Here is a 16,975-nt window from a genome sequence, read left to right on the forward strand (position 1 = left end):
ATATGCCAAGTGAAGACTTTACCGTGAAATGCTTACTTACAAGCCTTTAACCAACAGTTCAGTTCAAGAAGAGTACAGAAAATATTTACCAAGTAGAGAGTAAGTCAATAAGAAAGTATCACAGTAAGAAAAACAATAACAAAGCTATATACAGGGGGCACCGGTACCAAGTCAGTGTGCGGGGGTACAGGTTAGTTGAGGTCATTTGTACATGTAGGTGGGGGTGAAATTACAATATAGATAATAAACAGCGAGTAGCAGCAGTGTACAAAAGGGAGGTGGGGGGGGTCAATGTAAATTGTCCGGTTGCGATTTTATTAATTGTTCAACAGTCTTATGGCTTGGGGGTAGAAGTTGAGGAACCTTTTGGTCCTAGACTTGGCGCTCTGGTACCGCTTGCCGTAGCAGAGAAAACAGTCTATAACTTGGGTGACTGGAGTCCCTGACAATTTTATGGGTTTTCTTCTGACACCACATATTATATAGGTCCTGGATGGCAGGAATCTTGGCCCCAGTGATGTACTGGGTCATTTGCACTACCCTCTGTAGCGCCTTACGGTCAGATGCAGAGCAGTTGCCATTCCAGGCGGTGATGCAACCGGTCAGGATGCTCTCGATGGTGCAGCTGTATAACCTTTTGAGGATCTGGGGACCCATGCCAAATTATTCAGTCTCCTGAGGGGGAAAAGGTTTTGTTGTGCCCTCTTCACAACTCTCTTGGTATGTTTGGATCATGATAGTTTGTTGGTGATGTGGACACCAAGGAACTTGAAACTCTCGATCCGCTCCACTACAGCCCCGATGTTAACGGGGGCCCGCCGGTCTGCCTTTTCCTGCAGTCCACAATCAGCTCCTTTGTCTTGTTCACATTGAGGGAGAGGTCGTTGTCCTGGCACCACACTGCCAGTTCTCTGAACTCCTCCTTATAGGCCGTTTCATCATTGTCAGTGATCAGGCCTATCACTGTTTTGTCGTCAGCAAACTTTAATGATTGTGTTGGAGTCTTGTTTGTCCACGCAGTCGTGGATGAACAGGGAATACAGGAAGGGACTAAGTACAAACTCCTGATGGACCCCAGTGGTAAGGATCAGCATGGCAGATGTGTTGTTGCCTACTCTTACCACCTGGGGGCGGCCCGTCAGGATGTCCAGTTGTAGAGGGAGGTGTTTAGTCCCAGAGTCCTTAGCTTAGTGATGAGCTTCGTGGGCACTATGGTGTTGAACGCTGAGCTGTAGTCAATGAACAGCATTCTCACAAAGGTGTTTCTTTTGTCCAGGTGAGAAAGGGCAGTGTGGATTGCTATTGAGATTGCATCATCTGTGGATTCATCTGTGGATTTGTTGGGCTGGTATGCCAATTGGAGGTAGTGTCTCTGTTCTGCCAGTGGATGGAAAATCCCTCTAGCTCAGTATCAAGTCCAGATAAAGTATTTGAAATTACTTCAAATAGAACTTGAACCCAGACTGGACTGTGGTTTTTCATTGAGGACTGATACCATCCCAGACAGAAAAACTGGGCAAAACCGCTTGAAATTACATCATAAATTACGTTGGGGTTAGGCTAAGTCAATTGGCTCACCTCAATGGTCCATATCAATGGCCTAGCTTTGTACAACCCGCTGAACATCTGAGCTAGGCTTATAGGTTTAAGGTTATCTTAACTTTATTGGGTTTATCTGTGGAGGTGCGTCACTGGCTCTTTGGTGGACTTAAGTCAGAGTCAATCCAGCACGTTCTTTTTAACCCCCAGATAGTGTAGGCCTGTACAGATAAAGTTCTCTAAGGCACCTCTATCACTTAACACAGCCAGAGACAGAGAGTGAGACAAAGATGTATGGTCTATTCTATAGGCAATAACTACAGCTGGGTTTTTCCTGGTCAGTGCAAATGGTGCTGTGTGCTCATAACACCCAATGGACTTTGATAACTACAGTCTAAACATCAGCAAAGTTGACATGCTGTAGAATTCAAACTGGCGCCTTGCTGGCACTGACATTGCACCGATGCTCTAAAACACTCCTTGCCTGCACACTCTTTATGAGCTAACAAAGTTTATAGGTCAAATGACCCAGCTTCAACCGAGCACGTCTAACCTTGCATATGTGGCCAGCACGTCTCCTAGGTTATGGGTTCTAGTAACAGTGCCGGACCGCTCTGTAACATAATTCGAGACCCTCTGCTGTTTTCGTCCCCCTGTCAACATTTACCTGTCTCCATAGTAACCAGCACCTACTTAAAGACTAATGGGTATAGACCACCCCCCCCACCCCCAACCAAACCCAGGGGTTAAAGTTCTGTGTCACTGCGACGGATTTCGGTCGTATGGATTCTAGAGAGGTCGTTTTTGAGATTTCCTGTTTTATGCTATGTGCACTGAACTGTCATGCATGACTGTTGCTCATTCTCCATGTTCAGATGAAGGTAATTAAACAATATATAATGCTCACCACCGCAGCGTTCAACTCAAACAGTGGTGTGTACTGTATTGTAGCTGCTGAAGTCATTCAAACCTATACTTTATAACTCAGGATGTGATATTTTTACCATGTACTGTTGTTATTAAAACAAAATCAGACAACCCCATAGTAGAATAGTTTATCTATTTACCTAGTCAGTTTCTTGTTGTGTGTTCTATGAGAGATAAATATTCCTCTCAAGGCACCTTCAAGTTGTGAGATCCATAGGGATTCATCATTCATCAATATTCACAATTCAATCAGGATTATCTGTAATCATGGTAGCATCCACATGAATGTAGAAGTGTTTAGAAACATATTCTGACTCCAAAATTACACCATACATTATTTACAATTCATTTCTATTGGGCACAAAATAACCTGAAACGCAACCAAATGTCACGCCCTGGCCCTAGAGGCTTTTATTCTCTATTTTGGTTAGGCCAGGGTGTGACTAGGGTGGGCATTCTATGTTCATTTTCTACGTTTTGGATTCCTTTGTTGTTTGGCCGGGTGTGGTTCTCAATCAGAGGCAGCTGTCTATCGTTGTAGGCATTACTACAGATCCAGGTTCGATCCCAGGCTGTGATGCAGCCGGCCGCGACCGGGAGACCCATGAGGCTGGCGCACAATTGGCCTAGCGTCGTCCAGGTTAGGGGATTTCCTTGTCCCATCGCGCTCTAGCGACTCCTTGTGGTGGACCGGGCACATGCACGCTGACTTCGGGCGGCAGCCATGCCTCCTCCGACACATTGGTGCAGCTGGCTTCTGGGTTAAGCGAGGGAAAAAAATCCAGAAAATCACATTGTAGGATTTTTTATGAATTTATTTGCAAATTATGGTGGAAAATAAGTATTTGGTCAATAACAAAAGTTTATCTCAATACTTTGTTATATACCTTTTGTTGGCAATGACAGTGGTCAAATGTTTTCTGTAAGTCTTCACAAGGTTTTCACACACTGTTGCTAGTATTTTGGCCCATTCCTCCCTGCAGATCTCCTCTAGAGCAGTGATGTTTTGTGGCTGTTGCTGGGCAACACAGACTTTCAACTCCCTCCAAAGATTTTCTATGGGGTTGAGGTCTGAAGACTGGCTAGGCCACTCCAGGACCTTGAAAAGCTTCTTACGAAGCCACTCCTTCATTGCCCGGGCGGTGTGTTTGGGATCATTGTCATGCTGAAAGACCCAGCCACGTTTCATCTTCAATGCCCTTGCTGATGGAAGGAGGTTTTCACTCAAAATCTCACGATACATGGCCCCATTCATTCTTTCCTTTGCACGGATCAGTTGTCCTGGTCCCTTTGCAGAAAAACAGCCCCAAAGCATGATTTTTCCACCCCCATGCTTCACAGGAGGTATGGTGTTCTTTGGATGCAACTCCTTGCAGTTCTTTGGATGGTCCCAGCTCTCTGCAGATCATTCACTAGGTCCCCCTGTGTGGTTCTGGGATTTTTGCTCACCGTTCTTGTGATCATTTCGACCCCACGGGGTGAGATCTTGCGTGGAGCCCCAGATCGAGGGAGATTATCAGTGGTCTTGTATGTCTTCCATTTCCTAATAATTGCTCCCACAGTTGATTTCTTCAAACCAAGCTGCTTACCTATTGCAGATTCAGTCTTCCCAGCCTGGTGCAGGTCTACAATTTTGTTTCTGGTGTCCTTTGACAGCTCTTTGGTCTTGGCCATAGTGCTGTTTGGAGTGTGACTGTTTGAGGTTGTGGACAGGTGTCTTTTAAACTGATATCAAGTTCAAACAGGTGCCATTAATACAGGTAACGTGTGGAGGACAGAGGAGCCTCTTAAAGAAGAAGTTACAGGTCTGTGAGAGCCAGAAATCTTGTTTGTTGGTACGTGAACAAATACTTATTTTCCACCATAATTTGCAAATAAATTCATAAAAAAATCCTACAATGTGATTTTCTGGATTTTTTTTCTTCTCATTTTGTCTGCCGTATTTGAAGTGTACCTATGATGAAAATTACAGGCCTCTCATCTTTTTAAGTGGGAGAACTTGCACAATTGGTGGCTGACTAAATAGTTTTTTGCCTCACTGTATACATCCATTCTTGTTTTAAGGTACTGGGGACCTTCAGAAAAGTCGTGTGAGGCTTGTGGCTCCTAGAGGCTCCTAGAGAAAAACTGAGAAAAAAACGTCATGCTCATAAGAGTCTCGTCTTTCAATAGAGTGATCAACATACGATTTGGTGAGAAGACCAATTTTCGGGATGTCTCATGGTCTGACATCACCGCTCTAGCTCTGCCACCTTCCACCGCAGATGCGGAAGGGCGATATCGTTTAATGCAGTGGATTGAGACGCAGTCCATGCAAAAATATCTTTATCTTAATTAAACAGGTGGATTTTTATGGGGATTTTTTTATTATGTTAATTCAATTTCCAAGGGGATGCGAACACTGTATGCGAAGGGTTAATCCCATTTTAAGAAAATCTGGTAATGAAATGTGGCCAGTCTAGGCAGCATGTCAGGGGTTAGCGGGTAAGGGTTAGAGGTCAGGGTCCAGAGCCATGCTGCCCGGAATGGGAGGGCTGACTGACGTTGGCGTCGGATGGAGGTGGCACTTGAGCTGGTCTTTATTTCTCGTTCTCACATTCCAACCATTCCATTTTCTGTCCTTTGAAAGGTAATACCATGGCAACTAGAATAAGCCGACTTCAAAACACAGGGTAGGTGGCTGGCTGTCATTTCTTCTATGTGTCTACCTCTAGCACACACAGTGTATGTGCATGCACACACAGTCCTCACTCCATCACTTGGAATTAGTGAAAAGTCGACAGATATTTGCAAAAGGCAGAGTTCTGAGTGTTAACCATGGTCATGGCATTTTTCCTGCTTTTTACTCACCTGTAAAGTACATAGTCATCAAATGGTTCCCAAGGACGTACGTACATGATCTTCAGCTTATAATAATATATTTTCATTCAACTGGTAGTTATACTAAAGGGTAGTGGAGGGAGAGAGAGAAGACAGAGAGGGCACAGAGAGGGAGAGAGACAAACATACATCAATGAGCATGAAACCCTACACTCTTGGGAAAACAGGTGATATCTAGAACCTATATAAAAGGATTCTTTGGCTGTCAAATCAAATCAAATCCAATTTATTTATATAGCCCTTTGTACATCAGCTGATATCTTAAAGTGCTGTACAGAAACCCAGCCTAAAACCCCAAACAGCAAGCAATGCAGGTGTAGAAGCATGGTGGCTAGGGAAAAACTCCCTAGAAAGGCCAGAACTAAGGAAGAAACCTAAAGAGGAACCAGGCTATGTGGGGTGGCCAGTCCTCTTCTGGCTGTGCCGGGTGGAGATTATAACAGAACATGGCCAAGATGTTCAAATGTTCATAAATGACCAGCATGGTCAAATAATAATAATCACAGGCAGAACAGTTGAAACTGGAGCAGCAGCACGGCCAGGGGGACTGGGGACAGCAAGGAGTCATCATGCCAGGGGTTAGCGGGTAAGGGTTAGAGGTCAGGGTCCAGAGCCATGCTGCCTGGAATGGGAGGGCTGACTGACGTTGGCGTCGGATGGAGGTGGCATTTGAGCTGGGCAGCATGGCTCTGGACCCTGACCTCTAACCCTTATCCGCTAACCCCATAATGCTGTCCCAATAGGAGAAACCTTTGAATAACTATTTTTGATTCCAGGTAGAACCCGTTTGGTTCCAGGTAGAACACGTTTGAGTTCCATATAGAACCCTTTCCACAGGGTTCCACATGGAGCGCAAAATGATTCTACCTGGAACCAAAAAGGGTTCTCCTATGGGGACAGCTGAAGAATCCATTTGGGACCCTGTTCTAAGAGTGTACCCTAAGAGTCAAGTTTTAAAACACCTACTCATTCAAGGATTTTTCTTTATTTTTACTATTTTCTACATTATAGAAAAATACTGAAGACATCAAAACTATGAAATGATACATATGGAATGATGTAGTTTCCAAACAAGTGGTAAACAAATCAAAATATATTTTATATTTGAGATTCTTCAAATAGCAACCCTTTGCCTTGATGACAGCTTTTCACGTGGTTGGCATTCTCTCAAACAGCTTCACCTGGAATGCTTTTCCAACAGTCTTGAAGGAGTTCCCGCATATGCTGAGCACGTGTTGGCAGCTTTTCCTTCGCTCTGCGGTACAACTCATCCCAAACCATCTCAATTTGGTTGAGGTTGGGGTATTGTGGAGGCCAGGTCATCTGATGCAGCAATCCATCACTTTCCTTCTTTGTAAAATTGCCCTTACAAAGCCTGAAGGTGTGTTGGGTCATTGTCCGGTTGAAAAACATATGATAGTCTCGCTAATGCTGTGTGCCTTGAATTCTAAATAAATCACAGACAGTGTCAGCAGCAAAGCACCCCCACACCATATCACCTCCTCTTCCATGCTTTATGGTGGGAAATACACATGTGGAGATTATCCGTTCACCCACACGTCGTTTCACAAAGACAGTGGTTGGAACCAAAAATCTCCAATTTGGACTCCAGACCAAAAGACACATTTCCACTGGTTTAATGTCAATTTCTCATGTTTATTGGCCCAAGAAAGTATCTTCTTATTATCGGTGTCCTTTAGTAGTGGTTTCTTTGTAGCAATTCAACCATGATGGCCTGATTCACACAGTCTCCTCTGAATAGTTGATGTTGAGATGTGTCTGTTACTTGAACTCTGTGAAGCATTTATTTGGGCTGCAATTTCTGAGTTTGGTAGCTCTAATGAACTAATCCTCTGCAGTAGGGGTAACTCTGGGTCTTCCATTCCTGTGGCGGTCCTCATGAGAGCCATTTTCATCATAGCGCATGATGGATTTTGCGACTGCACTTCTTGAAATGTTCTGTATTGACTGACCTTCATGTCTTAAAGTAATGTTGGACTGCCATTTATCTTTGCTTATTTTAGCTGTTCTTGCCATAATTTGGTCTTTTATCAAATAGGGCTGTCTTCTGTATACCACCCCTACCTTGTCACAACACAACTGATTGGCTCAAACGCATTAAGAAGGAAAGACATTCCACAAATTAACTTTTCAGAAGGCACAGCTGTTAATTGAAACGCATTCCAGGTGACTACCTCATGAAGCGGCTAGTAGCCTAGTGGTTAGATCCACTTTTCCTAGGCCGTCATTGAAAATACGAATTTGTTCTTAACTGACTTGCCTAGTTAAATCAAGGTTAAATAAAATAAAAAGCTGGTTGAGAGAATGCCAAGAGTCTGCAAAGCTGTTATCAAGGCAAAGGGTGGCTATTTGAAGAATCTAAAATATATTTAGATTTGTTTATCACTTTTTTGGTTACTACATGATTCCATATGTGGTATTTCATAGTTGTGATGTCTTCACCATTATTCTACAAGGTATAAAATAGTAAAAATAAAGAAAAACACTTGAATGAGTAACTTTTGACCGGTAGTGTATGTGTCCCCCCCAAATCACACCCTATTCTATTCATAATACAATTAATTGGACAAGGGCCCATGGGACTCTGGTGAAAGGTAGTGCACTATAAAGGGAATAGGGTGCCATGTGGGACTATGCAGATACTTAACTACAGCATACTATGAGGGGGAAAAAGGAGGAAGAAGGCTTGTTTGACAGGCAGGTCACAGCTTAGGGAAAACAGAGAGATGAAAGAGGGAGAGAGAGAGAGAAATAGGAGGGAGGGGGGCACACGTTCAGCAGTCTCAGCCTACATGATCATAGATCCCCGCTGAAAGCTCAAAGAACAATGGCCCCACTGTGTGTGTGTTTTGTGTTTACCTCTGACAAGGACCAAAAGGTCCTGCTCTCCTCTATTCTCCTATTCTCCCCCTCCCTCCTCCTCTTCTCCTCTCTTCCCGTACCCTTTGTAGTCAGCCCCTTTCTTCCTTTCTTCATCCCTCATACTCCATAGCTTCTCAACAGATGAAAGGGGGGTGAGATACTGTAAGACCAGGTAAAAGAGTGCAGGATGGAAAGAGGAAGTGATAAAGACAAAAACAAATCAAATCAAATTCGATTGGTCACATACACATGGTTAGCAGATGTTAATGGGAGTGTAGTGAAATGCTTGTGCTTCTAGTTCCGACTGTGCAGTAATATTTAACAAGTAATCTAACAATTTCACAACAACTAACTACCTTATACACACAAGTGTAAAGGAATGTTTAAGAATATGTTCATATAAATATATGGATGAGTGATGGCCAAACGGCATAGGCAAGATGCAGTAGATGGTATAGAGTACAGTATATACACATGAGATGAGTAATGTAGGGTATGTAAACAATATATAAAGTGGCATAGTTTAAGTGACTAGTGATACATGTATTACATCCAATTATTAATTATTAAAGTGGCTAGAGACTGAGTCTATATGTTGGCAGAAGCCACTCAATGTTAATGATGGCTATTTAACAGTCTGATGGCATCAAGATATAAGCTGTTTTTCAGTCTTTCTGTCCCAGCTTTGATGCACCTGTACTAACCTCGCCTTCTGGATGATAGCAGGGTGAACAGATAGTGGCTCGGGTGGTTGTTGTCCATCATGATGTTCTTGACCTTCCTGCGACATCGGGTGGTGTGGATGTCCTGGAGGGCAGGTAGTTTGCCCCCGGTGATGTTGTGCAGACCTCACTACCCTCTGGAGAGCCTTAAGGTTGTGGGAAAAGCAGTTACCGTACCAGGCAGTGATACAGCCCGACAGGATGCTCTCAATTGTAAATCTGTAAAAGTTTGTGAGTTTTTTTGGTGACAAGCCAAAAAGAGGCGCTGTTGCGTCTTTTACACCATGCTGTCTGTGTGGGTGGACCATATCAATTTTTCCGTGATGTGTATGCCGAGAAACTTAAAACTTTCCACCTTCTCCACTACTGTCCCATCGATGTGGATAGGAGGGTGCTCCCTCTGCTGTTTCCTGAAGTCCACTATCATCTCCTTTGTTTTGTTGACGTTGAGTGTGAGGTTATTTTCCTGACTCCAGGGCCCTCACCTCCTCCCTGCAGGCCATCTCGTCGTTGTTGGTAATCAAGCCTACCACTGTTGTGTCGTCTGAAAACTTGATGATTGAGTTGGAGGCGTGCATGGCCAGGCAGTCATGGGTGGAGAGGACTGGTAAAACACCCTTGTGGGGCCCCAGTGTTGAGGATCAGCGGGGTGGAGATGTTGTTTCCTTCCCTCACCACCTGGGGGCGGCCCGTCAGAAAGTCCAGGACCCAGTTGCGCAGAGTGGGGTCGAGATCCAGGGTCTCGAGCTTGATGACGAGTTTGGAGTGTACTATGGTGTTAAACGCTGAGCTGTTATCGATGAACAGCATTCTCACATAGATATTCCTCTTGTCAAGATGGGTTAGGGCAGTGTGCAGTGTGGTTGCTATTGCGTCGTCTGTGGACCTATTTGGGCGGTAAGGAAATTGGAGTGGGTCTAGGTAGTCAGGTAGGGTGGAGGTGATAAGATCCTTGACTAGTCTCTCAAAGCACTTCATGATGATGGAAGTGAGTGCTACGGGGCAGTAGTCATTTTTCTCAGTTACCTTAGCTTTCTTGGGAACAGGAACAATGGTGGCCCCCTTGAAGCAAGTGGGAACAGCAGACTGGGATAGGCATTGATTGAATATGTCCGTAAACGCTCTAGCCAGCTGGTCTGCGCACGCTCTGAGGACGCGGCTAGGGCTGCCGTCTGGGCAGCCAGCCTTGCGAGGGTTAACACGTGTCAGTGGCACTGTATTGTCCTCAAAGGGAGCAAATAAGTTGTTTAGTTTGTCTGTGAGCAAGACATCGGTGTCCGCGACAGGGCTGGTTTTCTTTTTGTAGTCCGTGATTGACTGCAGACCCTGCCACATACGTCTTGTGTCTGAGCCGCTGAATTGCGACTCTACTTTGTCTTTATACTGAAGCTTAGCTTGTTTGATTGCCTTGCGGAGGGAATAGCTTCATTGTTTGTATTCTTTCATGCTTCGTGGCACCTTACCATGATTAAAAGCAGCGGTTTCCCGCTTTCAGTTTTGCACGAATGCTGCCATCAATCCATGGTTTCTGGTTGGGGAAGGATTTAATGGTCACCGTGGGTACCACATCACAGATGCACTTGCTAATAAACTCGCTCACCGAATCAGCACATACATCAATGTTATTGTCCGAAGCTATCCGGAACGTATCCCAGTCCACGTGATCAAAGCAATCTTGAAGCGTAGAATCAGATTGGTTGGACCAGCATCGATCAGACCTGAGCACGGACGTTTCCTCTTGTTAGATAATGCTGTCGGCATTTGATCGTAAGGAATTCTAGGTCAGGTGAACAAAAGGCCTTGAGTTCAAAGGAGGTATTTGATAGCGTGAGAGCATGGTTTGTAGATGTGAATGTGAGCCTGTGTGTGTGCATGCTATACTAAGTTTCAAGTCATATTAATGGTTAATGCTTCTCTCTGTGTTGAGCATGTCCTCGCTCTACACCTGGAATATGAGATAAGAAAAAGAGAGAAGAATGGAACGGAGAGGTAGAAGGATGAAGGGATGATCTATGTGCCTCATCATTGACCTCCTGATCTCTCTCCTCCCAACCCCTTAGATGTAAAGTCCCCTATCTAGGGGACTTTGAGCGATTCTGGACGGTTCCGACCAACAATGTTGTGTACAGAGTGCTCTGTGAACGCTGCAACATTATTGATGAACACTCCGTGAAAGAGCTGGTTGTCCCGCTTCAGATGCCGCTCTGTGCTAGGGAGAAGCTATACAAACACACCTGGTGACCAAATTGATGACTGTATCTCGCTCAGCTGAGAGTTGAGTGGAAATGAATGTGAATTCGCTGGCAATAACAGCAGCATAGCTCTAGTTAAAACATGTAAAATGAAGTTCTGTTTGTTTTTCGATGGCCGAGGGAGAAATTACTTTTTAGTATTGGTCACCATCTGGGTATCACCGTGACATGCCAATTAGCTAACATTACGATAAGCCAGTGTGATTTACCAATGCAACGGTTGATTGCTGATGTGAGTTGCTTCCCACTGGGCAGCAGTTGTTTTCTACCGGGCAGCTGTATCACATGTCGCCTGCGGTAGCTAAATCACATGCCGCCAGCGGTAGCTAACGTGGCCAATTTGTTCCATCCCACTTAATTATTTTTTGAGTAGGATAGCTGCCTACACGAGAAATAACTTGTAATATTGATAGGAACCATCTGGATATCACTGTGATACAGTCTACTGCTCAATGGGGAGATATTGCGCAGCAAGCAACATAACAACATGAGGCAAACTGTCCTTCGCTCCCTCTTGCCGAGCACTGCTGTCCCATAAGGAGAGGAAAGTAGCTAGCTAGTGTAGCCAATATCAGGTGACAGCTAAAGCACATTTATTGCAGCTGGTGATCTGTATACATTTCCTGGAATCTGAAAATGTCCCAGTTCTTCCATGGCCTGCAATACTCACCTATTGAGCATGTTTGGGATGATCTGGATCGATGAGTACGACTGCGTGTTCCAGTTCCCGCCAATATCCAGCAACTTCGCACTGCTATTGAAGAGGAGTTGGACAATATTCCACAGACCACAATCCTGATCAACTCTATGCAAAGGAGTGTTTGTCTCGCTGCATTAGGCAAATGGTTGTCACACCAGATACGGATAGTTTTTCTGATCAACGCCCCTACCTTTTTTCACATCTGTATTCACAGTCATGTGAAATTGATAGATTAGGGCCTAATGAATTTATTTCAATTGACTGATTTCCTTACATGAACTGTAACTCAGTAAAATCTTAGAAATTGTTGCATGATGTATATTTTGAAAGCATTTCAATAATGTAAATCCTATTCCCCAAATTGTGTTCAATGGGACAAAAAAAACATGATTTTTCTACGTATTTGTACTATGTACTTGAGAATGTTTCTTCAAAAGTGAGTACACCTCAGCATTTCATTAAAAAAATACCAGAAAGGTGAGTTCAAGGTCTATCTAGAAATATGCAGCATTACTGATTATTGTTTTTGGCCCTCTCATGATAATTAATTACTTTTGGGATTACATACATTACATTTTAGATTCAATCTAGCATTCTTCCAGACTCCTCACGTCTTATTTCAGCACATACAGTTCTCTCTCTCTCTCTCAATCTTCCTCGTTCTCTCCTTCCCTATATCCTTTCTCCCTCTGCATTCTTGGAGTGACTGATTCTTGCTGTTCTGAAAGGCAAACACCACTGCCCGGCTCCAATATAAGAGCTCAACCTGTATTGACATTCACCATCCAACCACTCACTTTTGACCAATTCTGCCTTAATTTCAAGAATCTAATTCAATTAGTCTCAGAACAATCATATCACTCATAATGGAATAGGAGTAGCTTGCAAAAACTACTCGTCAAATCAAATCAAATTTTATTTGTCACATACACATGGTTAGCAGATGTTAATGCGAGTGTAGCGAAATGCTTGTGCTTCTAGTTCCGACAATGCGGTAATAACCAACAAGTAATCTAGCTAACAATTCCAAAACTACTACCTTATAGACACAAGTGTAAGGGGATAAAGAATATGTACATAAAGATATATGAATGAGTGATGGTACAGAGCAGCATAGGCAAGATACAGTAGATGGTATTGAGTGCAGTATATACATATGAGATGAGTATGTAAACAAAGTGGCATTGTTAAAGTGACTAGTGATACATGTATTACATAAAGATGCAGTAGATGATATAGAGTACAGTATATATATATATACATATGAGATGAATAATGTAGGGTATGTAAACATTATATTAGGTAGCATTGTTTAAAGTGGCTAGTGATATATTTTACATCATTTCCCATCAATTCCCATTATTAAAGTGGCTGGAGTTGAGTCAGTGTGTTGGCAGCAGCCACTCAATGTTAGTGGTGGCTGTTTAACAGTCTGATGGCCTTGAGATAGAAGCTGTTTTTCAGTCTCTCGGTCCCAGCTTTGATGCACCTGTACTGACCTTGCCTTCTGGATGAACATCCTATTCCAAAATCATGGGTATTAATATGGAACTGGTCCCCCCTTTGCTGCTACAACAGCCTCCACTCTTCTTGGAATGCTGTCCACTAGATGTTGGAACATTGCTGCAGGGACTTGCTTCCATTCAGCCACAATAGCCTTTGTGAGGTTGGGCAATAATGTTGGGTGATTAGGCCTGGCTCGCAGTCGGCATTCAAATTCATCCCAAAGGTGTTAGATGGGGTTGAGGTCAGGGCTCTGTGCAAGCCAGTCAAGTTCTTCTACACCGTTCTCGACAAACCATTTCTGTTTTTACCTTGCTTTGTGCACGGGGGTATTGTCATGCTGAAACAGGAAAGGGCCTTCCACAAACTGTTGCCACAAAGTTGCCACAAAATGCACAGAATTGTATGGAATCTCATTGTATGCTGTAGCATTAAGATTTCCCTTCATTGGATCACGTTGTAGAAACATCTCAAAGATGACCAATGGAACCAGGATGGACCGGAGCTAAACTTTCAATTCTCATAGCAAAGGGTCTGAAGGATCTGAATACTTATGTAAATAGGGTGTCTTAACTGACTTGCCTAGCTAACTAAAGGTTAAATAATAAAAATAAAAGGAAGGAAGGAACTGCATCTTGGTGCTAGAGGCATCACTATAGACACCCTGGTTCGAATCCAGGCTGTATCACAACCGGCAGCGCACAATTGGCCCAGCATCGTCCGAGTTTGGCCAGTGTAGGCCGTCATTGTAAATAAGAATTTGTTTTTAACTGACTTGCCTAGTTAAATAAAGGTTACTTTTTTTTTAAAGGGACATTTAAAAACATGTCAAATTCATATTTAATCATCTCCATCACCGCCCCAATATCAACCTATGTGAAATTTGCACATTTCTATGTTTTGTAGTAAATAAGATAGAGGAAGATAAGTGTTTCCAATGGCATCTGACTGAGAATAATATTTTATTTAAAAAATACTTAATTTATTGTGTAATAGAGCAAGATTAAACAACAAAACAGATTGGCTGTTCAAGTGTCCTAAAACCAATCTTTCTAGAACATTCTCAGCACACCTGTTTCATGCTGTGGCTTGAGCAATAAACAAATGGGGTACTCCTGTGAAGTGACCTGCCATAAAAAAACTGAGCCAATGCCAATCAGGTCAATTTAACACAATTGTCCAAACAACTAACTGCATGAAGTGATACTGATTGAAAGTGCTTGAATATGCAAGGATTGTGATATTTATATGCAAGGAATGTGATATTTATGGACAAATGGCGGATTATGCAGTAAAACTGTGAGAGCTTGTTTTCTTTTCTCTTTCACATACGCGTGTGCACAGCCACTCACCTGTTTTCCCCATCAGGGGCTCAGGAGGCTCTTTTCTGCCCATTCTTCCTGTCTTGGGGTGGTTGTGGTTTTCTTCCCATCCTCCCTTGTTTAGCCATAGGAGTTGGTTGGTGTGATGCCTGCTGCTGCTCCAACCCTTATTAGGAATTAATGGCATTTTCCCCAGGAGTGTGGAGACTGCCTGGCTCACCTGGAGGAAGTGTGTGTGTGTGTGTGTGTGTGTGTGTGTGTGTGTGTGTGTGTGTGTGTGTGTGTGTGTGTGTGTGTGTGTGTGTGTGTGTGTGTGTGTGTGTGTGTGTCGCGCGCGTGTGTGTGTGTGCACGTGTGTGTCCACGCGTGCGTGCGTGCGTGCGTGCGTGCGTGAGTGCGGATTCAAATGTAGCTTCATTTTGCAAGATTTATATAGCCATAGTATAGTCACATACAACCTGCTGAAAAACTATTTCCTTCAGTTAACATTTTATAGGTCCTGGCCATTTTCTAGGTTACATCTTCACCCCTCCATAACTTTACTTTGGCTACTATATGGCTAGAGCTGCACATGTAAACTACCTGGTGTCACAGAGGTGACAATCACAGCAAACACTTTCACCCCTGAGGGTGAAATCGACACACATACCAACACTGCCCTCACCCACCCCAAGTATTGAGATTTAACAGTCTATGTTTAGTATCTGGCACCTAGATATGTTGCCCTATGTGTTTGTGTGTGCTTGCGCATCCTCTAATGTGTGGGTGTATGAGTGTGTGCGTGCGAGCGTACGTGCATGTATTCGTGCGTGTGAACACACTGTGTGCCTGGATGTGTATGTTTGTTTAAGAACATGCCAGAGAAAGAAAGAAAAAGGGGTGATAGAAATAAGAAGTGATTTATACAAACACAGTTAGAAAAAGGGTGCAGTCTCTTACCGACTGAGTCTGGCTGTGTTTGATGTAGTCTCGTGTTGTGACCTGGATTTGTTGGACCTAAAGACCTTAAGTGTCAGCCCAGCTTTGACCTTTGACGGCACTTTTCCTCTCTCTTCTCATTCTCTGGGCCCTAGTTACTGTTTTGGCTGCCGTAATCACACAGACACGGCTCCATAGACTCCCCTGAACTGCAGGGTTCAGGGGTCAAAGGTCAGGTATTAGTGAACACTTAGAAGTATATGACTTGAAAGGGTAGTTCAGGCACAATGGGTGTCAGTGGTGACTGTGCTTACAACATACAAACACAAAGTATACACCATCCCAGTATATAAACATATAACATGGTACAGGCACTTATTAGCAAACCACACCCACATACACACATAAACACACACCCCAACAAACACACAAACCAAATCAAGTTACAATTCAAAACATGTAGCTAACTTTAACCTTCCTCCTGCTCTGCCTACTTCATGCTTTGTTTAAAGACTGACAATATGTCACGCATGAGTGATCACTGTGGGAGTGCCCATGTTTGTATGCACGAACAGGCCATAGCCTTATACTGTACTGTACTCTACTGTACTGTACCGTCAGAAGAACCTGAATGATCTATAGTTAACTGAACGTTTGTACCTTAGAGTGCTAGCTCAGTAGTCATGTAGTTAGCTGGAGCCTGGAGCCGCTGGCAGCAGTGCTGTGGTGTTGTAATAATCCACTGGTCTCTTAAAGCTGGTGTGGTTGGTGGCAGTCAGAGAGACCGCAGCAGCGCGCCGGCCGGACCGACCGAACAGTCTGTAATCTGCTTTCCCTGTGTCAGCCCGCACACGCCACCCCAAGACACAGCCATCGCCCCAAAGTAATACACACACACACAAAATAATACGCATAAACAGATACACAATATATACTGTATACACACTGTACAAATACAGTACATGCTGATCTATACATAACACACACACACACACACACACAACATTAGAAACACACATGTACTATATACACAAATACTGTACACACACACACACACACACACACACACACACACACACAACAAACACACACACACACACACACACACACACAGCAGCTGTACACTGTAATCCAAATAAATTATACTATCATCAGACCTCAGAGACTAACTACTAGCAGCCGTATGAGCCGTATGAACGCCAACAGACCACCTTAAAATCAAGACCCTCCCCTGAGCACCACATTCTGTCTAAACAGGACTATCCAGTAATGCATCACTGCCACCTTCAGCATCTTGACCTAAACTGCACTCAAAAATATCTTAAGGTG

The sequence above is a fragment of the Oncorhynchus tshawytscha genome, linkage group LG14, assembly GCF_018296145.1.
Source record: "Oncorhynchus tshawytscha isolate Ot180627B linkage group LG14, Otsh_v2.0, whole genome shotgun sequence".
Taxonomy (NCBI): Eukaryota; Metazoa; Chordata; class Actinopteri; order Salmoniformes; family Salmonidae; genus Oncorhynchus; species Oncorhynchus tshawytscha.